Raw genomic sequence first — 26,031 nt, forward strand, 5'->3', positions numbered from 1 at the left:
GGAATACATTACATTCAAGGTGTGTTATTTGGCTTAAGAAATCTCAACTAAGTATTAATAAATGACGCTAGGTAATGCATACGTTGAGACGGCAAAAGTTCCACAGGGAATGTTAACGCCATTTAAGAAGAAGAAGACCCGTTAGATAGAATAACATAATGGAAAAAAAACATGTCAAATCATGAACATCCGCAACATCGTTACAATGGTTTGCAATGATTTCCAGAAATGATCCAAATTTCTCAACCCATTATCCCCATCTTTCTCAAATCACCCCACCGTGTTAGTAGACCAATTTTATAATTGACATTTTCAATCACTGCTCACCATTCTCCCATGCGTGCGAAACATGTTACCTTTCAACACCGGACTTACTTTTTTTTGCATAGCACAAAGCATGATGAGCGCTCATAAAAGTGAGAATTTTTTTTCCCATTTAGAGCGACAGGTCGTTCCGAGGCATGAGTGGCAGATGAATTACATGTTTTTTCACTACACACCTTTGAAGAGGGGAAATTCATTCAATCATTTGACAGGGACCCAGGCCAGCGGTAAAGGTTGTTTCAGTTTATTGAAATAGAGGCACTTCTACCATAGCTGACAAGAGTGTGATTTTAAAAGTAAAATTGCTTTCTGATCTCTTCTACTGTTAAGTCAATCATTGCCCCTTTTAGTTTTGTTTCGCTTTGTGGACCACATTCTCATCCACTCTTGTGTGGGAACCAGAACGAGTTGCTTGCTTCCTTTCAACGAGAACAAGAGAAATGCATTTTATGATACTGTATTTGCATGGTTTCATTCAGAAAATTATATTGTAGGTAAAGTGCCGAATTTAGTGCACGACGCCGCATTTTACGTACACTGTGGCAGTAAATCATGTAGACCGTGGACCAGTTCTTTCTCTTCTGCATTATCTGTCCTGTCCGATGTCTTTTTGAGGGTTTATTGGTTCAGGTTGAGATGACTTGATGCATTGCATATAATATTTACAACTCTCGGATACTACGCTTTGTGTGTTGCCGCCCTTTCTTGCCACTCTCTCTCTCTCTCTCTCTCTCTCTCTCTCTTTTTTTTTTGTCTGATATACACAGAAAAATGGAAATAAGCATGAATAAGATGATGAATTATTCATGTTCGGTTTGGTCAACTCCTCCATATCGCGATTTTTTCCGAGCATGAGAAATTTGTGATAGAAACAGATGGTTTTATGCTGGCAAACAATTCTCATTCGAAGTGATTCAACTGTTGTAAGTATTGAAAAAAGTATGCGCCATTCCGTCAATACTGGGTCAAAGCCGATTGACACCGCTGAATATCTTTTTTTTTTGTAAATGAGAGTTAACCTAACTGTTTATTTAACGCCGAAGAGAAGATGATATATTCTTTACTCTTTTATCGCGATTTCGTGGCCCATCGCTCAGATAAAAATACATAAATATTAATTTAGAAAACAACAGTACATATCAAGGATTGCCAAACGACACTTCCCGTGAATGAAACGTTAAGAAAAAATACAAAAGTTTGACTACATGGACTGAAAAGTCATGGGATTTTGAATGAAAATAATTTTTGGGCAAAGTTGTAGTTATTCTTCAACATAGTTTCCTTCGAGGGCAATGCATTTGATCCCCTTTCTGTAGTACAAGAACACATGTCTTCGATATATGGCTCAGTGCCACTCTGCAGACTGCCTATTGGACTCAGGAGTGAGACAATGGATCCACGTTTCATCCATTGTCAAAAAAGGTCGAAAGAAGTCCACTCAATAACGCTTTAACAATGCGAACCTGGCATCATCATCAAACATAATCTACGCGCCGCTGATTTTTGGTCAACGGTCAGCAAACGCGCGGATAGCTTTTTCATGTCCAAAATGTCGTGCAAAATGTATCCCTCTCGTTCTTTTGGAATGCCTACGGTCTCAGCCAACTCGCGTTACTTTACTATCGTTCAAAATTCCTGGATTCGCAGCCTTCCAGAGCGAGGTGCATCTGCGGTGCTTGTATGGTCCACTTTAATTCTTGGTGTTTCTTCGTAGCCTAATTGGTTGCGTGTCCGCTACTAAGCGAACAATCATGAGCTCATAACTCAACTGACCATCTTTGTGTGTTATTCTAGCTGCTACGTCCATGCAACAATCATCATGTGATGGTGATCTCAGCCTCGCACTCCACATACGATCTGCTGCATCGGTAATTTGTGCTATTTATAACACAACAATGGATGCCTCATATCAACAGTCCCGCTGTGTATACAGTCCAACTGTGAACATTCAAACAATAGGAATATTCATACGTCGAAAAAGGTGACATGTGTGTATCGATATAATAGGAATACCCTTACGCCTGAATGGCTATTGTGTAATGTACAACATGAGAAAAAATGTAGGGTAAATGACCTTGGTTTGTCCAATTTAGGGTGTTTTCACGCAACTAGTAATTTCAAATCAAATTTTTTTCATAATATTGCCTTTTCTTGGCTATTTTAAAGGTGTTCGCCTCAACACACTCAACACAGAGAAACTTTATTTTTGCTATGCGCGAAGGACACAATAAACGACCCAGTTTCCTATATTTTCGTGCGGTTATAGAACCGATGTCGACCGAGCGATGAAAAGTGCTACAAAAGCGCTAGAATTTAGCCCCGCCTTGCCTCCCCGCAAGCGGCACTGCCTATCGTTTCTGCTATAATTGTGAAGATAAATTGAACAGAGCGAAACGGCATCACTGCAGCGATTGCTTTCTCTTTCTCTCTAAACTGTCATTAAAAGCACAACAGAGAATCCGGAATCAAATTTGGTAGTTATTCTTTTCTTTACTTATGGAATATAAATTATGTATTCCTTATTTATTTCCAGAGACAAATTCAACGATTCGGAGACAAAATTGTTGATATGTTGCTTCGAGGTAAGCAAAGCAGCAGCAATAGTAGAAATGTGCGAACCATGCAGACGACCGAGAAAATCGTTGTTGTTTTATGTGAACAAAAAAAAAGTATTCTATAAAACTAATGTAATTCATGAAAAAGACATTTTTTTTTATATGTTTTGAAATATTCGAATACCTGATTTGACACAGGTGCGCTGAATTAGAGCATACAAAAAAGTGGTCAAACCATGATCATATTTTCGACTGGACAAACCAAAATCATTTACCTTATACAATAAAATCGGCTCTGTTACAGCTGAATTCCTAAATGAGCATAACAAAAAAAACAGATAAGATAAAAAAAATCATAGTTTTATTCAGCTCTATCGATTTGGTTTCGTTTAACGTTTCGTTGAAGACAGCAATGAGCTGTTATTCTCAGAAGATTCATTTCAAGATATTTTTGTAAGATGATTTGTTTTCTGTCTGTCTGTTTTCGAGAACACCTAAATGGTCTGACCTGAACCTCGGATCTAAAAAGGATGCAATCAGATAATTTTGATCTTCTTCTAAGTAGTTAAAACGACCTCTCCCGTGCTTAAAGATGTTCTGATACGAAGTATGTCCGGTGTTCTTTGTGCAGTCCCGCCCTTATCCAAATATTTTTTTGATGCAGGAACATGTGGAACTACTTCGAATATGTTAGACTAATGCCCAACGCACTTCTCCACCAAGTCTAACAGTTGTGGAGTCTTCAAATTAGTGAATTTGTCGCCGATCATAATAATTTTGATTTGTAGTGAAGTAAGTGTACCCCCTTTCAGACTACCATCCCTGAAGACAGTTCTAAGTTTGTTCTCAATCTCAATGAAAATAATTGATTGCTGATTGCATGTAACTCTTACTCTTACTCGGTGAAAAATTATCTAAATACACTCACAAAAATCTATTTATAATAATACTAGCTGACTCGGCAAACTTCGTCCGGCCAAAATTTATTTTTCGTTATCACATTAACGTTTTTTTACTAAGCGCACGTTCATGGGGTCATCACAGAACTGTGATTGATTTTCTAATCTGCCCTTTAAAATTACCTTTTACTATAAAATTCCTAGTACTTCTACCAAACTCATTCATTATAATATGAGGGGCTTAGAATGCAAGGGGTGTAGGTGACTTGATCGATTTCTTTTCATCAACTTTTTCTTTAGTTAATAACTCAATTGCAAAAATGTTCCAATTTAAGTTTGCTATAGAATCATATAGGTGAGGTTTTGAGCTATCTTCCACATTGTCAAATACAGCTGGGAATGTATTTAAGGCTAAGCTATGACCAAAAGAGAGAGTCGATGTAGAGAAATCGATCAAATCACTTACACCCCTTTCATTCTAAGCCCCTCATATCAGATTATTTTCAGACACAATTCTCGTTCAAGATTTTTCAACCACTTGCAAATAATATGTTTATCCGTTACACGGAATAAATGTTTGATACAGAAAATATGATAGAATAAAGACAGCTCTAAATCGGACAATTCCTTTCTCGAGTTTTGCTCGTATCAACACATTCGGTGATCTGTTTTTATTTATATAGATAGATGAAGATATAGGAGTGTGTTTTATCACACTATCAGCCCGCTCTCCTTCGGAGAAAGGGGAGGAGTGTCTATCTACCATAGGAATGTTTCATACACCCTAGAACCTTCATATGCCGAATTTGGCTTCATTTGCTTGATAAGTTTTCGAGTTATGCACAAATTTGTCTTTCATTTGTATGGCAGCTCCCCCCTAGAGAGGGGGGTGGAGTGTCTAACCACCATAGAAACATTTATTGCTCCCTAAAACCTCCATGTGCCTAATTTGGTTCTATTTGCTTGATTAATTTCCGAGTAATGCAGACATTTGTGTTTCATTTGTATGGCAGGCTCCCCTAAGTGAGGGGGGAGGAGTATCAAACCACCATAGCGACGTTCATTGCATCCTAAAACCTCCACATGCCAAATTTTATTTCGTTTGCTTGATTAATTCTCGACTAATGCAGAAATTTTTGTTTCATTTGTATGGCACCCTCCCCTTAGAGAGGGGGGAGGGGTCTCAAACTAACATAAGAACCTTCCCTGACTCCAAAAACCCCTACGTACCAATTTTCATGTCGATCGGTTCAGCAGTTTTCGAGTCCATAAGAATCAGACAGACAGAAAGACAGAAAGACAAAAAGACAGACAGACATCACTCCATTTTTATATATATATATATATATATATATATATATATATATATATATAAAAATGGAGTGATGTCTGTCTGTCTTTTTGTCTTTCTGTCTATATATATATAGATAAAACCATTATTAAGATAAAACACTGATACATGATTTTTTTTTGACGTAGAACTACGCCTTTCAGGAAGGGTGCCAAATCAGAAAACAGGTCACGTTTTTTGAAATAAAGTTAACGTTAATAACTATTTTTACAGCAAACAAATTCTGATACTTTGCACACCACTGGAATCGGAAGTTCTCTAAGATTCGTTTGATATATTATACAGTACAACCCACTAGTGCCTAAATTGTTTAAATTAATGAAAACTGGAAGCATTCTCATTTTCCCATACATTTGTTTTGCCGATTTGTGTGCATTCCCAAACATATGATATCCGTTCGTTGTATATGCTAGTTCACTCACATCTGTGTTCCCATTCTATTCTATTTTTGGCTTCCGCCTCTAGCCCTAAGAAGGGCCCTTGTGGAAAGAAACTGTACTCCATACTCCTTCACCCGACAAGAAAACAATCCTCTCCCGCTCGACGCTCTGCGGCAATCATGTTGCTTCGATGACCACCAAACGAGAAGTGTTGTGGCTTCAAATCGCGGATGGCTTGTTTAAACCAAATATTATATGTTGAAAACGGACAGAAACGAATGCATGTTTATTTCTTTTGTTAATTTAACACCTTATTTGCACCATGTCACATGCCGTTTCTCTCAATTTTGTATTTGCTAATAAAGATCCGAATATCCGGCTATCCGGCCTCGAAGCTGGTCGGATATCCGGTATCCGGTATCCGACCAAACCACTATCCATTTCATCCCTAGTAAAAACTATCGAAACAAACTGATATAGGTATACAGAGTGGCACATGAGTCACGCAACGCTCTCTGAAGGACAAAAAAAATAACGATCGCGCTGCAACTATCGAGCGTGTTGGTTCCTAAGCGGTTCAGTTGTTCGACTGCCGTCGTGGGGGTATATTTGTGCAAATCGGTTGCGTGACTTATGCGCTACGCTGTACATCCGATTACAAGAATAAGAAAAAAATCGAATGTTATTATTATCAGACTACGAGTTATGGTTTTGATACGATCTTTGCTGTGTTTTTGACGTAGGACTACGTCTTTCATTTCTAAAGCGGGGTGTAAAATCAAAGTTTCGAAAACGAAAGCGTTACGCCGGAGACCGAGATTTTGAGCGTTAATAGCTCCTAAACAACTGAACGAAATGGTATGATAAACACTTCATTCGAAAGATAAAATGTCTACGCGTTATATACTTGTTACTTTTTGATCCAAAAACTTGTTTCAATAGTCTTAAAATTGCTTTCAAAACAGGCTATTGAAATCACCAATCGGTATATAAGCGAGCGGCGCTCGGAAATCCACTCAGTTCTAATTGAACAGCGATTGGAGCATGTTGTCGCTGTTGCGGTGAAGCTCTTTATTTATCATGAAAGCGCGGATGAACGGTGTCACCAAGAGCCTGTTTGTGCACCCTAGGCCAGAAGGGAATCTATCAGGAGGAGAGTGATGCCACAAACAGTTCCCTTGGAAGACATCGCTACACACACATACACGCGCGGCTATTAACAGGTGGTTATCGAGTTGGCATTAACCACTGGTGGGCTTCCAGTATCGAGGAAAATGTGGAAATATCTAATCGTTACTGAAAATAATCTGCCAGTTCCTCTGGGAATTTTCAAAATATATTCATGTGAAAGAGTTTAATTGAATGTTTTCTATCCATGTTACACTGTGACCAAATATGTTTCAATCAAGTGCTATTAACAGGTGGTTATCGAGTTGGCATTAACCACTGGTGGGCTTCCAGTATCGAGGAAAATGTGGAAATATCTAATCGTTACTGAAAATAATCTGCCAGTTCCTTTGGGAATTTTCAAAATATATTCATGTGAAAGAGTTTAATTGAATGTTTTCTATCCATGTAACACTGTGACCAAATACATTTGGTTTTGTGGTTTTTCAATCAATCGCAATTAACAGGATAGCTTCAGAAGACTATTCTTCCCCATCAGTAGGATATTTCCGTATCCAATATTGTATGCGCCCGCAATCGATTATTGCTCAGTCGCCAAAAGTTCCGAGCTCAGAGAGTTCATTCCCCTCTAGTTTGCCTTTCAAATTGCCATCGTAAACCACACCTTCTCTCGATTCAATCACACACAAAAAGCATACTTAAGCGATATTCTGGTGGTGAGACACACACGGCGCTTTTGGATCTCGGACTGGAACGTCACCCTCTGGCGCCTTGGAAGGAGTTTGCAGATTTTACCTGTTTTTTCACACCTAAAAAACTAACTTTTGCTTCTAGCAGCCTTTCTGAAGGCTAAGTTAGTCCTCAATATAGTTTTAGTTTACAGATTTGCTGCAGCAGACGACATCCGTTTATTTCGACCGCAGTGAGCGGTGCTTACCGGCGTGCCGGAAAAGCGCGCGCTTTTCAGCGTCACCAACGCCACGCCCCCTTTTTTCTTTTGGGCAGTGTTGGCAGTTTATTTGTAGCGATTAGTGATTTTAAATATAAAAAAAATAATTTAAAAAGAAGACGTGCGCTTACGGACAGTGAAGTGACTGGTGAAAACAATTTCAAAGGCTTATTCGTGATATTGGTGGTTTTACAAGTGCTCTGGTTAAAAAAGTGTGAATTTCTGGGCATATATCCCTAAGTGTAAAGCCCCCATAAATATTATATAGTGTTTTAACCCGAAGAAAACCCCGGTCATCGGCTATACCTAGGGTGTAGCCAGACAACAGCATGGCTTCAAGTAGCTCCGGGCCTCCGGGAGGCCGAGCATGTACGAGGGTAAACCTACCCAACGTACCGCTTCAAGGTGGGCCGACCCGCTAAACGGAAATCTTCAAATCCTGCTACTTCGTGCAACAGGAGAGAAAGTAATCCCGACTAATCCGTTCGTAGTAAGTAAGACGATCGCCAACGCTGTAGGCAAAAAATATTACACAGCGCGACCGCAACGAGACGACAAGAAGAGGACTCAATATATCCTTACGGCCAAGGATGAGGATATCATCGGTAAGCTCCTTCTAATTAATCAACTGATTGACGAAACCCCTATTGAAGTGATTTACCACTCAACCCTTAACCAACGCAAATGTGTTGTTACTTGCCGTGATGTCATGGACATCAAGGAATCCGAACTGGTTACAGAGCTTTCCGATCAAGGTGTGATCGATGTCAAGCGATGTCCAGGAAGGAGAATAATATTGTTGTGCCAACTGCCACTCTCATTTTAACTATTCGTGGAACAGTTGTTCCAGACTTCATTAATTTCGGATTTATTCGGGCTGGGACTAGAAATTTCTATCCCAACCCAATGCAATGCTTTAAATGCTACAAATTTGGGCATACAAGCAAACGATGCAAACGCGATAACCCGCTTTGCAGAAATTGCGGTCAAGAACATCCAGAACAAAAGGATGGAACTAAAACCTGCAACGCTTCAGCATTTTGCGTGAATTGCCAAGGGGACCATTCCTCTTCGAACAGGAAATGCCCTGTATGGCAATGCGAAAATAATATTACTAAAATCCGAGTCGACTATGGTATCTCCTATAAAGAGGCAAAGGACAAGTACAATGGACAAATTAATGGACCAACATATGCAAGTGTCTTGCAAGACAGACTCTCCAACTTGCAAAAATCAGTAACCAGCTGCAACTGTAAATGCAACTGCGCTGCAACTGCCTCGGCCGTTTCGGCCTCTTCCAGCCGCGAAAGCACCCCTTCAATTGATACTACACTCGACACTACCATGACAGATTCGACAACTGATAGTTCAACAGCTGAATCTGAGAGCGAATCAGTCATCTCCATGGATACTTCCGATGTTCCAAACAAAAATAAAAATAAAAGAAAGATTGCGAAAGGCTCATCTTCAGATTCAGATCAAAAATCCGAAGATGAAACCCTAACTAATAAAGACAAGAAAAGAACAAGAAATGAACAAAAACAGACACCAACAACAAATAACAATACAACCCCAACAGAAAACAACAACAACAACAACAACAACAACAACACTCATCAAACAAAAAACAACAATAACAACAACAGCAACGCACATTCAACAAAAAACAACACAAACACAACAAACACTCCAAAAACCTCTACACCAAACAAGAACGACACCAACACCCCGAAGAAAGCTTCTCTTCCCAAGCGTAAAAGATCATCGAACTAATCCTCTTTGGATAGTTCAAGCATACACACAATTAAGACTTAGCAATTAGAGTTAAAAACACCAACACATTCACTCCAATACAGAAATTCGGGATACAATGGAACATCAAAAGTATCTGACAAAAGAATTTAGAACTAAAAATTCTTATTTCGAGCTCTAATCCCACAGTCATAGCCCTTCAAGAAACTATGACACCAAACAATTTCAACAAACACTTCATCCCAAAGTACATCACATACTTCAAAGAGGGTCCCAACCCCTCTAAACACGGAGTTGCAATCGCAATCAAGGATGGCACTCCACATGATCTTCTGGCAATTACCACCGACCTTCAGGCAGTGGTAGTACGCATTAAACACCCCTTTCCAATCACTGTCGTCAGCATCTACATCACTAATAATTCTAATCCGACCACTCTACGAGACCAACTGGACCATCTGTTCTCCCAACTTCCCGCCCCAATCATACTTATGGGTGATTTCAACGCCCACTCATACGCCTGGGGAGGCGCATACCTCGATCAAAAAGGATCTATAATCGAAGATTTTATCTCCGACCATTCCCTACTCCTTCTAAACAACGGCCAACACACCAGAATTCATCTACTATGGTATCACACAAACTCTCTTCAAAACTTTCTTGGAACATTCACGATGATACCTGCGGCAGCGATCATTTTCCAATTCTCATTCCCTTCGGCCAATCTTCTCCAGAGTTTCCAACAAGGCCAAGATGGAAATTTGAATATGCTGACTGGGCTGGCTATCAATTTGATATTGAAAACCGCCTTTCCGCTAAACAAGACTGGACAGCCGAGGAATTCTCCAAAGTTGTCCTTGAGGTTGCAATGTTGCACATCCCTAGAACCAGTGGCATCCCTGGCAGGAAATGCGTCCCATGGTGGTCGCCTGAGGTGAAGGCAGCGATCAAAGGTCGACGAAAGGCCTTGCGCAAACTAAGAAAGGCCCATCCGGATAACCCCCATAAGCCCACTCTGCTCACAGAGTTCCAAAGGGCTCGCAACGAAGCTCGAACTGCCATTAATTCAGCCAAACATAATAGTTGGGCTAAATTCGTCAGCGAAATTAACCCTAACACGTCGACAAAGGAGTTATGGAGTAACATTGGTAGGCTTCATGGCAAGAAAAGAAGCAAAGAGTATAATCTTCTTATTAACGGTCAATACACCAATGACCGGAAAATCATCGCCGAGGCGTTTGGAGATTTCTTTGCATCTGCCTCCTCCAATCAAAATTACGACCAAACCTTTCAAACCCACAAAACGGAATGCGAAAAAATTCCAATCGATTTTCATACCGATGTGGAATTGACTTCAACAAAAACCTCTCCCTCAAAGAGCTCGATTGGGTACTGAACAAAGTCAAACAAGGATCCACCGGACCCGATGACATCAGCTACCCGATGCTAAAGAAACTACCCCATCTCGGGAAAAAAGCACTTCTGAAGCTCCTCAACAAAGTCTGGGACAGTGGAACCCTCCCCAGTTGCTGGAAAGAGGGTTTAATGATCTGTATCCCGAAACCAGACATGAACAATCATCTTCTCGACAATTTCCGCCCCATCACTCTTCTAAGTTGTGTTGGGAAAGTCATGGAAAAAATAATAAATCGACGCTTAACGACCTTTCTCGAGTCAAATAAGCTGATTGATTCCAGACAATTCGCATTCCGCCCGGGAAAAGGTACAGAAGATTGCCTCGTAGCAATCGAAAAAATCCTAGACGACGCAACTGAAAAATTACAGAACATAGATATCGTTTCACTTGACCTATCCAAGGCCTTCGATCGGGCATGGAGATACCCAGTGCTGAAAAGCCTTTTCAACTGGGGGATTCGTGGGAGGTTAGGCCTCTTCATAAAAAGTTTCCTTGAAAACCGGTCTTTCAAAACCATCATCAACAACCATAGGTCTTCTTTAAAAATTCCTGAAAACGGTTTCCCCCAAGGCTCAGCACTTTCACCTACCCTTTTCAACATTGCTATGCAATCCATCTTCGAACTAATTCCCGATCACATAAAGATCATAGTCTATGCAGATGACATAACTCTTATCTCTACGAGCTGCTTCGGCTTAAATCAGAGAAAGAGGCTTCAAAAAACCTTAGACTCCATCCAAAACTGGGCTCTAAAAACAGGTTTTAAAATTTCCCCGGAGAAATCCAAGCACATGTACATTGGAAAACATCTCAGTAGGAGAACCTATCTTCAACTTAACAAAATCCCGATCCCCACAACGAGGACATTGAAAATACTAGGAGTTACTTTTGATAAGAAACTCAACTTCTTACCACCTTCCCAAAAGACCAAAATAGCCACCAGAATGAAGCTGAACATCATCAAGGCTATTGCAACCTAGCCTCTGGTCACAGAAAAACACTGCTGAATATTGTAAACGGTTGGTTCGTCCCAAAAATCCTATACGGAATAGGCACCTTCAGCCGCGGAGGGGACGGTGTGTTAAACACCATTCAACCAGTTTACAATAAAGCAGTCAGGATTGCAATCGGAGCTTTTCCCACTAGCCCCACTCTTGCCGTAATGGCTGAAAGTGGTCAACTTCCCCTCAAACACCTGGCGACAAAAGCCATCCGTCACTTGTCACTTCCCGACAGTGACCACAATGTCCCACTAATACGCAGGGCCAAAACATTATTCAACAACCTCACAAACAAAGACCTCCCCAATATTTGTGAACGGCCATCTGCTACAGGAAGAAATTGGAACGTCAAACCGCCGAACATTAACCTTGATCTTCTTAAGGCTGTCCGAGCGGGAGACCCTTCTCCAAAAATCAAAGCTTGCTTCAATAACCTCATTGCATCCAATTTTCAAATTAATCACCAGGTAAAGGGTGTGTCACATCAAATTGCATCACGGAAAAAACGCTGTAGAAATTCGCCCAGTAGACCGATCCTTTTGAAAATTTAGACAGTAAAATAAAAACTATTAAACAACTTTTGGCATTTTCTTTTTATTCATACTTTGAGCCCAAGCCCGTATGCTCGCACCTTCCTCTTTACCCCGTCCATAAGGTTCTGTACAACGTCAGGTTGTAGTTTTTTTTGAACAGAAATCCATTTTCTCTTGAAGTCCGCCTCCGATTTGACAACTTTTGGGTTCTTCCGGAGTGCCTGCTTCATAATCGCCCAATATTTCTCTATTGGGCGAAGCTTCGGCGCGTTGGGCGGGTTCATTTTCTTTGGCACGAAGGTGACCCCGTTGGCTTCGTACCACTCCAACACGTCCTTTGAATAGTGGCAAGAAGCGAGATCCGGCCAGAAGATGGTCGGGCCCTCGTGCTGCTTCAATAGTGGTAGTAAGCGCTTCTGTAGGCACTCCTTAAGGTAAACCTGCCCGTTTACCGTGCCGATCATCACGAAGGGAGCGCTCCGCTTTCCGCAAGAGCAGATCGCTTGCCACACCATGTACTTTTTGGCAAACTTGGATAGTTTCTGCTTGTGAATCTCCTCCGGAACGCTGAATTTGTCCTCTGCGGAGAAGAACAACAGGCCCGGCAGCTGACGAAAGTCCGCTTCGACGTAGGTTTCGTCGTCCATTACCAGGCAATGCGGCTTCGTCAGCATTTCGGTGTACAGCTTCCGGGCTCACGTCTTCCCCACCATGTTTTGCCTTTCGTCGCGGTTAGGAGCCTTCTGAACCTTATATGTACGCAGGCCTTCCCGCTGCTTGGTCCGCTGGACGAATGAACTTGACAAATTCAGCTTATTGGTGACATCCCGGACCGAGCTTCTTGGATCACGTCTAAACTGCTTAACTACGCGCTTGTGATCTTTTTCACTGCATCGGAGCATCCATTTTTGCCGTTCTTCACCTTCCGGTCGATGGTTAGGTTCTCGAAGTATCGTTTTAGTACTCTGCTGACCGTGGATTGGACGATTCCCAGCATCTTACCGATGTCCCGATGTGACAACTCCGGATTCTCGAAATGAGTGCACAGGATTAATTCACGACGCTATTTTTCGTTTGACGACATTTTTCCAAATTTACGAAAAATTGACAGTGAAGCATGGCCAACGTGATCTATACACTCTTATCTGATTATAAGCGAAAGCTGAAGATATAATTCCTAAAAATTAAATTTCTACAGCGTTTTTTCCGTGATGCAATTTGATGTGACACACCCTTTATATACAGATGGTTCAGTCAATGCCGATGGAGTTGGATGTGGAATTTTTGAGAGTAGATACATAGGTAGCTTTTCTCTTCCACCGCAATGCTCCATCTTCAGTGCGGAAGCTTTCGCTCTTTTAATAGCTACCCAAGAATGCACCCATGATTTCCTTCCTACCACAATATTTTCCGACTCAGCTAGCTGTCTCCATGACCTTTTAAGTGGAAACAGCAAACACCCATGGACAATACAAACAGAAGAGGCTGCTTCAGATAAAAAACATCTCCTTCTGCTGGATTCCTGGTCACTCAGGAATCCGCGGAAACACAGCCGCCGACATACTGGCCGGCAAGGGCAGCAAAATGGAACCCCCAGACATGCCCTGTCCTCCATCTGACATTGTCCGCTGGGTAAAACAGCAAGTCCGTGAAAGTTGGGACATAGACTGGATAAACAGCCGTCCCACTCATCTTCATCAAATCAAAAATTCCACTCTCCCTTGGGAGGACCGTCTCAATAGTAGGGAAATGCAAGTCCTTACCCGTCTTCGAATTGGGCACACTAACTTCCCCCACTCACACTTGTTCTACAGAGCCGAAAAACCCCAATGTGCTTGCAACGTAGCACCCGTTTCCGTTAGCCATCTTCTATTAGAATGCCAACATACCAAAGATGCTCGAGCCCGACACAATATAGGTCAGAGTCTCCGAGATATCCTCAGTAGAGACGAGACCCAAGAAACCAATCTTATTGCGTTTCTGAAAGAAACCGACTTCTTTGGTAAAATCTAAATCGAAACATTAAGTACTTTTGAAATTGTTCATTTATTACAGTTCGCCACTTCACGGTCATGTATGCGTGTTCATGTGTGTATATACATGTATGTACCTACATACATATATATACACGCATCTATTAATACATATTCTCACATATATATTCCATTTATTACATTACTTAACTGATTTCCTAACTTTACAGACACACTCACCAAGGAGGATAAATTCATTAAATAAACCTCTCCATTTTTCAGCTCTACTATATACCATTAAATTCAAAACCACTATATTTTATTCAAACTGTATTTCATTTCATTTCACAACCACCCCACACCCTACTCCTCCCCTCTTTCCTTCCCATACCACTCCCACTCCCTTCCACTCCTCTAATCCCACCCAAATCCTTTCCACTCCTTTCCTTCCCATCCTCCTGAGAAGGGCCTTTTTGTTTTTTTTTTGTTTTTGGAACACGCCTTTCGCTGGGTCACTTGTGCTTCGTTACTGCTTTGGTCCTCGGATCAGTAAATATTTACTTTTCTTTACAGCTAGAGGCGAATGAACTGCAAAGTTTAAAGCCTCTTAAAAACAAAGAAAGAAAGAAAGAAAGTGAGACACATTCATTTTTCGTGAGGACATCGACAAGACAACATCGTTGCCTAACGTGCTGGAGGAGGTGGACGGCGAAGGATCGACACATACACGCGCAGAACTCTTTCCGTTAGGATGCCATTCAGCATCGAGAAAGTTCCGGAAAGATCTAATCATTGCTGGAAAATAATCTGCCAGTTCCTTTGGGAATTTTCAAAATATATTCATGTGAAAGAGTTTAATTGAATGTTTTCTATCCATGTAACACTGTGACCAAATACATTTGGTTTTGTGGTTTTTCAATCAATCGCAATTAACAGGATAGCTTCAGAAGATTATTCTTCCCCATCAGTAGGATATTTCCGTATCCAATATTGTATGCGCCCGCAATCGATTATTGCTCATTCGCCGATAGTTCCGAGCTCAGAGAGTTCATTCCCCTCTAGTTTGCCTTCCAAATTGCCATCGTAAACCACACCTTCTCTCGATTCAATCACACACAAAAAGCATACTTAAGCGATATTCTGGTGGTGAGACACATTCATTTTTCGTGAGGACATCGACAAGACAACATCGTTGCCTAACGTGCTGGAGGAGGTGGACGGCGAAGGATCGACACATACACGCGCAGAACTCTTTCCGTTAGGATGCCATTCAGCATCGAGAAAGTTCCGGAAAGATCTAATCATTGCTGGAAAATAATCTGCCAGTTCCTTTGGGAATTTTCAAAATATATTCATGTGAAAGAGTTTAATTGAATGTTTTCTATCCATGTAACAATGTGACCAAATATGTTTCAATCAAGTGCTATTAACAGGTGGTTATCGAGTTGGCATTAACCACTGGTGGGCTTCCAGTATCGAGGAAAATGTGGAAATATCTAATCGTTACTGAAAATAATCTGCCAGTTCCTTTGGGAATTTTCAAAATATATTTATGTTAAAGAGTTTATTTGAATGTTTTCTTTCCATGTAACACTGTGATCAAATACATTTGTTTTTGTGATTTTTCAATCAATCGTAATCAACAGGATAGCTTCTGAAGATTATTCTTCCCCATCAGTAGGATATTTCCGTATCCAATATTGGATGCATAAAACCTTGTGCCTCCAACGTAACGCTCTCGTTTTCGAAGTTCTCCAAATATTCATTCATTCAGAATGAATTCAGATTCAACTTCATACAAATGATCTCTAAATCAACGATAGTCCTACGTCACCCTTGCGGTTATACCATAGATATAACCCACTTCCTGTTTTTTTATTAATTCGTTTATTTTTGCAGGCTCAGTAAGACCTTTGCTGTGTTAATGCCAATCAAATGTATTTCGTTGAATATTTGACAATCTTTTTGCTGCGTTTGAATTACTTCCGTTATCCAAACTTGTCATTCATCCAAAATGAGCTATTCGATGCTTATTCACCGGTACTCGTTCTATGTAGGTTTCTCTGGTGAGTGATTCGGTGAAAGAGAAATAAGTCAGATAACTCCGGAGGAACAGCGGAATGTAACAGAAAACTCTTTTCGACAGTTTAATGATCCGAACATAAATCATCTTGTTTTTGAGGTACACTCTGTCGTTTTTTCTTCCTTTCTCGTATCGCTCAACCAAAAACCGCGAAGCATATGGCATACCGGGAAACTGCATATCGCCTTTGCTGACCTAGTTGGCACAGCGCATCGAGGAAATGTGCCCCAAAAAAGGGAAGAAATTCTATGCGTTTATTACCCCGCGTATGTGTAATGACATTCCGACTGAATCATTTGGATTTTATTGTAACGAAAATTGGTAAAGTTAAGTTCTGGTAGCGAGGCTGAAACTTTCTGGGAAATTTCAACAGTACATCAAGCAACAATGACTGATTTTCCCTTGAAACGAGACCTCCCCTCGAACAACATTTGCCCGAAAATCGTTATGAGGTTACACACTTTGTACATTAATTTAATACTCCGGTCTTATATGGGTTAACTAAATTAAGAATAACGTCCGTCTTCCCGATCGTTCAATGCGAAGAGGTAAGCGGAATGCGACAGATGGTTGGATGCTGGGGAACGCGAAGATGAACGAAAATTTACGTCTGTTTTATTGGCAGTTGGGGGAGACGGAATATCTTCTTTCGTTCCAATTTGGCAAGGGTGTTCCCCCTTGCGTTCGTATAATGCTATTAGGGGGTCATTGGCCCACTCATCGTGTGTCTTCCGTGTATCCAACCAATTTGCAATTGCTGTTGTGCGAAGGAATTGATTTGATTTATGTAATAAGTAAGAATTTAGGGATAGATTATCATATCGGATATTTGTTTAATATGCGAATAACATGGCGTTTAAAGCTGCAATTTTACAATCAGCATCAATCAGCCACAGAAATGCCTGAAATTATTGCACATCACATCACGATGCTTATTCAATTATCGACTGCCCACAGTTAAACATATATTTAAGGAATTTTCATGCCCTTGTCCTCGGCATCTTTCCTGTGTGGAGGCCCCATGTATGGTTCAAGACGCAAGAGCCCGCCTAACAAGGCGCAAATCAGACATCGGTATTTTAGGAAAACGCAACGTTGAACTCCAGAGCCGCCGTTTCATCATCACCGGCATCAATAAAATTTCATCTCTCTGCGTTTATTTTAATGACGCCTATCATGACAAATTATCCCATATGCTTGATAAGGGCATCGCGGCGCTCTGGAGTGGAGCTAACAATTGTCTCTTCGCACTTCGTGACGAAAGGGTAATTCGTATGACCCGGTGTGACCGACGCGGGTTCGCGAAATTTCATGTGGAATTGCGAAATCATTTTGCATTGTATACTCTTTTCAATAGCTGCTGTGTTGTGGAGGTGTAATCAGTAATTGATTACGACCCCCGGGGCCGGAGGTAGGAGATTCTCTGACATTCCCCTCAATGATTTCATCATGTGTTCGTTTGATTAACATAATAACTGGGAGAGAACCATGCAATTATCGGAATGAAAGGTTTTACGTGTGGAGAAAAAAAATCGAAACACGTCGCTTATGGATGTTATAATACAAAAGTTTGATCAATTTAACAAGTGGATTCCGATTTTTGGTGTTGTAAAATTGAAATAAAGTATGTAAAAAAACTTTTTAAGTTAAACGGTTTAATTTTGATTAAACATAACAATGTACTAAAAGCCGGAAAATAATTAGGCAAGTAGCAGTTAGCAGTTATCACACCTCTCCTTCATTAGTCTAGGGCATTGATAAGCCTAAAATAAATCGTGGGACATATGATGAAATCGCTAATTGTGGATAATGGAAATCCAACGTGCCCCACGATTTTATTTTAGTCTTATCAATGCCCTAGACTTATGAAGGAGAGATGTGAAAACTGCTACTTGCCTAATTACTTTCTAGCTTTTAGTACATTGTTATGATTAATCACAATTAAACCGTTTAACTTAAAAAGTTTTTTTAAATTATTTTATTTTCTAGTTTTTAGTACATTATCTGTTTTATTAGAATATTTCTCTACAATAAAACCATTGTACTGTATTCTATCAGTCAAATAATTTAATTTGATACCGATATTGAGTGGATTGCAGAAAATACATAGTGTGTTCTCCAAGTCAAATTCGTTCGTTTGATACCCATATCTCAATCATCCTTTTTTTTAGATGATATAGAATCAGCTATTTTGTAGCGGCGGCCAAATTGGATTTTTCAAGATAAGCAGTTTCAAAATAACAGCAGAGATAAAGGTGTTTTATAAATTCGATCAGTTCCTATCGGTCAAATTTCTATGAATTTGGGACAACCCTACAGACATACAAACATACATACAAACAGTTCAAGCTAAATAAAACCGTTTAATAAAGAAATTTGCTATTTTGTGTTTGCGGCCATCTTGGATTTGTATTTTTCATGATCTGCTATGATCTACTATTCAAGCCCTTTCATTTGTTACCCATAATAATAGGGTTTTGAGAAAATATGTAGTCCGCCATTTTGAAGTGGCAGCCATCTTGGATTTGCATTTTTCTTAAATAACTGTGTTCTACTAATCAAGCCCTTTCATTTGATACCCATATTAACGGGGTTTTGACATAATATGTAGTCCGCCATTTTGTAGTAGCAGCCATCTTGGATTTGCATTTATAACTGTGTATACTGTGTATAACTGTGTTCTACTAGTATTAATGAGGTTTGGATAAAATATGTAGTCCGCCATTTTTTAATGGCAGCCATCTTGGATTTATATTTTAAAGGATACATAAATAACCGTATTCTACTAGTCAAGCCCTTTCATTTGATACCCATATTGATGGGGTTTTAGAAAACCCATATCGATGAGGATTTGAGAAAATTTGTGATCCGCCATTTTGTAGCTGTCGCCATCTTGAATTTCCAAGATAATGAAATACGCAGTTTTATAATGACTACAGAGATAAAGGTGTGTTCCAAATTTCAGATCAATCGGTCAACAGAAAGGGGGTCAAATTTCTATTAATGTGGGTCAGCGCTACAGACAAACACGTTACGAACATACAAGCATACAAACATACAAACATACAAACATATTAACATACAAACATACAAACATACAAACATACAAACATACAAACATACAAACATACAAACATACAAACATACAAACATACAAACATGCCGTGGAGCTGCCGGCCTAGAATAGCACTTCGGGTCTTGGTCCCTGTCCCTGTCGTAGAAGGCGACTAATCGGGTGACAACGCGAGTAAGGGCGCGGTAAAGCCTATGGAGATTGCACGGGGGAAATACCGTGTACAGGAGCAACGTAGGGAGTGCCGAGCACATCAGGGTTGACGCCAGTAAGATCCTGATTACGATATACTGGTACGACACGGAAAACGGACATGTTAAGGATGAGAATTACTTTCGACGCTAAAGGCTGACAATCGTGCTATCCTGTTCCCTGAGTAAGGAAGGGTGACACCTTCCTGAAACGGCGTGTGGGCTAATAGCGCGGTTGCCCCCGTCCCGGTAATAACTTGGCAAGTCTTCGGGTACGTTCGATGCTCGTCTAGGCTCAGGCACTAGGTACTAGGCGTCAGATGTCACATTCCTGACTTGCGCTGATCTGGCTCTGAACACGGTCCCCATGAAGGACCGTGTCAACCCCCTGCATGGCCTCACTGCTTGCATAGATAACCATGGGATCACTGATAGCGACTATGTGCAACGAGCGGAGATAGCGGCCCGGAGTTGGGACCCAACAACAAAAATGAGTTTCCAAACAAATTCAACAGAAATCGAGAGCGAAATCGAAGAGGTAGGCATCTTTGCCAGAAGGGGACAGGTGATGAGATCTCCGCCGCTGAGCCAACCACCAGCACCAAAATCCACAAGCGATAAATACATCGGAGAGCAGCCAAACCTGCAACACGAGAAAACTAAGCTGGGTGAGGCCAAAAGGGCATCTGATGAACTCTACGAGTACATTAAGCCTCGCAGTAACGTTCACGCCGTCATAAGGACCTTGACGATTAAAATCAAATCGGCGCTTGCAGCAGCCGAACGCGAGCAACAATTCTGGAGAGCAAAAGCTGAAAAGGCGGAGAACGCACTGAAAGAGAATGTGCAGAGTAAGCCGATAGAAGCGATCTCGACACCAATGAGTGACAGTACCCCGTTAACCGCGAAAAGGAAAAGACTAACTCCTGAAGAGAAAAGGGCAGCAAAGAAACAAAAAGATGGTAGCGAAGTGGCTAATGGTGAAAGCAAACAGAACAACGAAGAGATAAATGAGTGGAAAAAGATCGAAAGAAAGAAAAAAGAAGAGAAGAAGAAAGAAAAATCAAAGCCTAGGCTGGAGAGGCCGAAGCCGGACGCTCTGATTGTGGCTACAGCGGGCGCTGCAACATATGCTGAGATTTTGCGAAAAGTTAAAGAGGATCCGTCCCTGAAAAATCTCGGAGAAAACGTGGCCAAAGTAAGGCGAACTCAAAATGGACAATTGCTGTTCGAATTGAAGAAGGACCCAACGATTAGAAGCTCAACTTATAAAGAGCTTGTCGAGAAATCTTTGGGCGAAACAGCGAAAGTGAGAGCTCTGTCCCAAGAAACAGTTGTAGAATGTAGAAACCTGGACGAGATCACTACAGATACCGAATTGAGAGTAGCCCTGAATGAACAGTTTGAGCTGGGAGAAGTCGCCATATCAATCAGGCTGAGGAAAGCATTTGGAAATACTCAAATAGCAACCTTAAGACTGCCAAGAACCGCAGCTAGCAAGCTATTGGAGGTTGGTAAGATGAAAGTCGGATGGACGGTGTGTTCCCTGAGAGCTATCCAGCAAGTATCTAGGTGTTTCAAGTGCATGGACTTTGGCCACCAAGCAAAGTACTGTAAAGGACCTGACAGATCGGAGCTCTGTATAAGATGCGGCGACAAGGGGCATTTGGCAAAGAATTGTACTAAGCCCCCAAGGTGCATGCTCTGCACGACGGAGGAAGAAAAAGACCACGCCACAGGGGGATCGAGATGCCCGGTCTATAAAAGGGCGATGGCAGCAATAACCAAATGGAGGTAACCCAGATAAACCTGAATCACTGCGACACGGCGCAACAATTGCTATCGCAAGCCGCATCAGAAACCAAATGCGATGTGGCGATCATAGCAGAGCCGTATCAAGTACCTCCAGATAACGGAAACTGGTTGACCGATAAAGCTAGAATGGCTGCACTATCGACGATGGGAAGATACCCCATCCAGGAAGTGGTATCCAATACATACGAAGGGTTCGTGATAGCCAAAATAAATGGAATCTTCGTATGTAGCTGCTATGCCCCCCCGAGATGGACAATAGAACAGTTTGATCTGATGCTATATAACCTAACAGAAGAGCTCATCGGCCGGAGTCCCATAGTCATCGGTGGAGACTTCAACGCCTGGGCAGTGGAGTGGGGGAGCAGATTTACCAACGCAAGGGGTTTTAGTCTACTGGAAGCCCTGGCGAAGCTGAATGTGAGACTGGTCAACGAAGGCTACACCAGCACTTTCCATAGAAACGGTCGAGAATCAATCATCGATGTTACCTTCTGCAGTCCGATGTTGGCAGTAAATTGGAGAGTATGTGATGATTACACTCACAGCGACCATCAAGCAATCCGCTACACTGTGCGCTGTCAGAGTTCATCTAAAACAAGAAATATAAAAACAAAAGGTCGCAGGTGGAAGTCGAAGAAATTCGACAAGAATTTATTCATTGAAGCACTCCGAGAGGAGCGAACAGTCACCAGTCTTAGTGCCGGCGAACTAACAAATTTGGTAGTGAGAGCATGCGACGTTACCATGCCACGAAAACTAATACCGAAAGGCGAACGTCGCCCAGTTTATTGGTGGAACGAGACGATTAACTCCCTTCGGTCGAACTGTCTCCGAGCCAGGAGGAGGATGCAAAGGGCCAGAAATGCTATCGACAGAGTAGAGCGCAGGGAAGAACTCAAAACAGCAAAAGCCGCCCTTAAGCATGAAATAAGACGTAATAAGATAAACTGCTTCAGAGAACTATGCCGCGATGCCGATGCGAACCCTTGGGGCAATGCATATAGGGTGGTGATGGCAAAGATTAAAGGTTCATCGACACCCAGTGAAAGCTGTCCGGTGCGGTAGAAGGGCTCTTCCCGCAGCATGATCCAACGAGCTGGCCAGCAACACCATATAGTGAAAATGAAGAACACGTCGAGAGAGTGTCCACAGAAGAGCTGCTGGCGGCGGCAAAAGAACTGAAAGTGAATAAAGCACCTGGCCCCGACGGAATCCCAAATGTGGCCCTCAAAGCCGCGGTTGAAGCGTATCCAGATCTTTTCAGAGCAACGATGCAAAAGTGTCTGGATGAAGGATGCTTTCCAGATATTTGGAAGAAGCAGAAACTGGTACTGTTGCCGAAACCAGGAAAGCCGCCAGGGGAACCCTCTTCCTATAGGCCCATCTGTCTACTGGATACCCTCGGAAAACTGCTGGAGAAGATAATTCTGAACAGGTTGACGAAGTACACAGAAAGTGACAACGGACTCTCGAAGACGCAGTTCGGGTTCCGGAAATATAAATCCACGGTGGATGCCATCCTTGTTAGTTGCCGAAGCAGCCAGAAAAGCCTTAAAACAGAATAGACGCGGCGATCGATACTGCGCTATAATAACGATTGACGTGAAAAATGCTTTCAACAGCGCCAGTTGGGAAGCTATTGCCGAAGCACTGCACCGAATGAAGGTCCCGAATTATGTGTGCCAGATCCTCAAAAGCTACTTTCAAAACAGGGTTCTGACTTATGACACAGAGAAGGGACAGAAGGCATTGAATATAACAGCGGGTGTCCCTCAGGGCTCCATCTTGGGTCCAACGCTGTGGAACGGGATGTACGATGGTGTGCTGAGGTTGAAGCTTCCTACAGGAGTGAAGATTACCGGCTTCGCCGATGATATTTCCCTGACGGTGACAGGCGAGACTCGTGAGGAAATCGAGATGCTGGCTACAGAGGCGATAAAGATAGTGGAAAATTGGATGAAAGAGGCTAAGTTGCAGATAGCACATCACAAAACCGAAATGGTGTTGGTCAGCAATCACAGAGTTGTAAAGCAAGCGAAGATCAATGTTGGGGCGCATACTATCGTCTCCAAACGTGAGCTGAAATACCTTGGGGTGATTATCGACGACCGACTAAATTTCAAGAGTCATGTTAAATACGCATGCACGAAAGCGGCCAAAGTCATCGCGGCGCTAGCTAGAGTTATGCCGAATAACGCGGGGCCTAGCAGTTGTAAGAGACGCCTCCTGGCCAGTGTAGCAACATCAATACTCCGATATGGCGGTCCAGTTTGAACAGCAGCGCTTGAATGCCAACAAAATCGCAAGCTGCTGACTAGAACATACCGAATAATGGCGATGAGAGTAGCGAGCGCTTATAGAACTATATCTGCGGATGCGGTTTGTGTCATAGCCGGAATGATCCCGATCGATCTCACTCTGGCCGAAGACGACATGTGTTACAAACAGAGAACAGAAAGCGTGCAGAGTAACAGAAAAGTGCGGGTAAAAGCAAGGGCTGGCTCCATGAGAAAGTGGCAGCAGGAGTGGAACAACACGCCTAACGGTAGATGGACCCACAGCTTGATCCCGAACATCACTACGTGGGTAGAAAGAAAACACGGAGAAGTGAGCTTCCACCTGACGCAATTCCTATCCGGTCATGGTTGTTTCAGATGGTACTTGTACAGATTCGGCCATGCAAGTTCGCCGCTTTGCCCAGAGTGTAACACAATAGAGGAGACAGCAGAACACGTGGTTTTCGACTGCCCCCGTTTTTCTATTGAAAGGGAAGAAATGTTCCTCGCTAGCAGATCAACCCTAAATGCTCAGAACATCGTCCAAAAGATGTGCGAAAGTGAAAGTACGTGGAATGCAGTGAATCGTGCAATAACAAAAATGTTGACGACGCTCCAACGAAGATGGAGGAACGAGCAAAGATTCAGCATAGCAAATCTAGAGAGATGAGTGCATGAGCACAGCCCCCTCCCGAAGTAATAACAAATGGTGGTTCCGGGGGGTCCAGGCATGAAGTACAAGGAGGTGGTTTTAGTGAGTAAAAATCTCACACTACCCAGTCAACATGGCGACGGGGAGTCTATGAAGATCTCCACCTCCTTGCCAAAAAAAAAAAAAAAACATACATACAAACATACAAACATACAAACATACAAACATACAAACATATAAACATACAAACATACAACACACAAACATACAAACATACAAACATACAAACATACATACATACAAACAAACACACACCGTGGAGTTGCCGGCCTAGAATAGCACTTCGGGTCTTGGTCCCTGTCCCTGTCGTATGAGGCGACTAATCGGGTGACAACGCGAGTAAGGGCGCGGTAAAGCCTATTGGAGATTGCACGGGGGAAATACCGTGTACAGGAGCCACGAAAGGAGTGCCAAGCACATCAGGATTGACGCCAGTAAGATCCTGATTACGACATACTGGTTACGACATAGAAAACGGACACGATACGGAAACGATTTCAACACGACGCTAAAGGCTGACAGTCGTGCTATCCTGTTCCCTGAGTAAGGAAGGGTGACACCTTCCTGAAACGGCGTGTAGGCTAATAGTGCGATTGCCCCCGTCCCGGTAATAACTTGGCAAGTCTTCGGGTACGTTCAATGCTCGTCTAGGCTCAGGCACTAGGTACTAGGCGTCAGATGTCACATTCCTGACTTGCGCTGATCTGGCTCTGAACACGGTCCCTATGAAGGACCGTGTCAACCCCTGCATGGCCTCACTGCTTGCATAGACAACCATGGGATCACTGATAGCGACTATGTACAACGAGCGGAGATAGCGGCCCGAAGTTGGGACCCAACAGACATGAATATCATCGAACAATTCAACAGACGAAACGACGGTAATGAAGACACACCAACGGGAGAGGCGAGCGTGTTCGCAAGGAGCGGTAAGCTCCAGAGATCACCAATTCGCAACCAGACAACCATAGCGAATCCTATAGGACACCAACAGCATCCACAACAAGGAGAGACTAGCCTGATACAAGTGCATAAAGCCAACACCACCACTTCTTTAGAAGGGCTGCAGGTCGGGAGGTCAAGCTTGATGGAGGTCAAGAAAAAAGTGAACGAGCTCTACGAGTTCATTAAGGACAAAAACAATGTCCATACTAAGATCAAACATTTAGTCACAAGCATCAAATCCGCCGTTACGGCTGCTGACCGCGAACAGAAGGAGATGATCACGCGAGCAGAGGTTGTTGAAAAAGCACTCGCTGAAGCAAGGGAGAAGATGTCCGTCGAGATACAGGAGACGCCTAAGACGCCACGAAACCCACGATCGGACAAAAGGAAGAGGGATACCCCAGGGGATGAAGAAGACCTGAAGAAGGTTAAAAATGACAACCTGGAAAACAAAAAGGAAGGTGAAGGCAGTGGATGGCGAACTGTCGAAAAACAGACGGAGAAACGGAAGAAGAAAGAAGAAAAGAAGAAAGGTGTGCAGGAGACAAAAAAACCAGGCCCAGACGCGAGCGAAGTAAGGGAGATGCTCTGATCGTCGAGGTGAAGGAAGGAGTGACTTACGCATCACTCCTGCGGAAAGTGAGAGACGATCCGGAGTTGAAAGAACTGGGAGA

The 26,031-nt window shown here is 42.3% G+C and overlaps 1 protein-coding gene across 4 annotated transcripts in view; it reads left to right on the plus strand.

Moving 5' to 3' along the window:
* Positions 1-26,031, plus strand: part of LOC129775858 (cardioacceleratory peptide receptor-like) — a 237,690-nt gene that overhangs the window by 94,701 nt on the left and 116,958 nt on the right. Inside the window, exon 1 of one of the 4 annotated variants that reach the window (XM_055781020.1) lies at positions 8,152-8,191. The exons of the other annotated variants lie outside the window; for them this stretch is intronic. The gene's annotated coding sequence lies outside the window, so the exon portion shown is untranslated. Of the gene's footprint in view, positions 1-8,151; positions 8,192-26,031 lie in introns of those variants that run through there. 4 annotated transcript variants of the gene reach the window in all.

The sequence above is a fragment of the Toxorhynchites rutilus genome, chromosome 3, assembly GCF_029784135.1.
Source record: "Toxorhynchites rutilus septentrionalis strain SRP chromosome 3, ASM2978413v1, whole genome shotgun sequence".
NCBI lineage: Eukaryota > Metazoa > Arthropoda > Insecta > Diptera > Culicidae > Toxorhynchites > Toxorhynchites rutilus.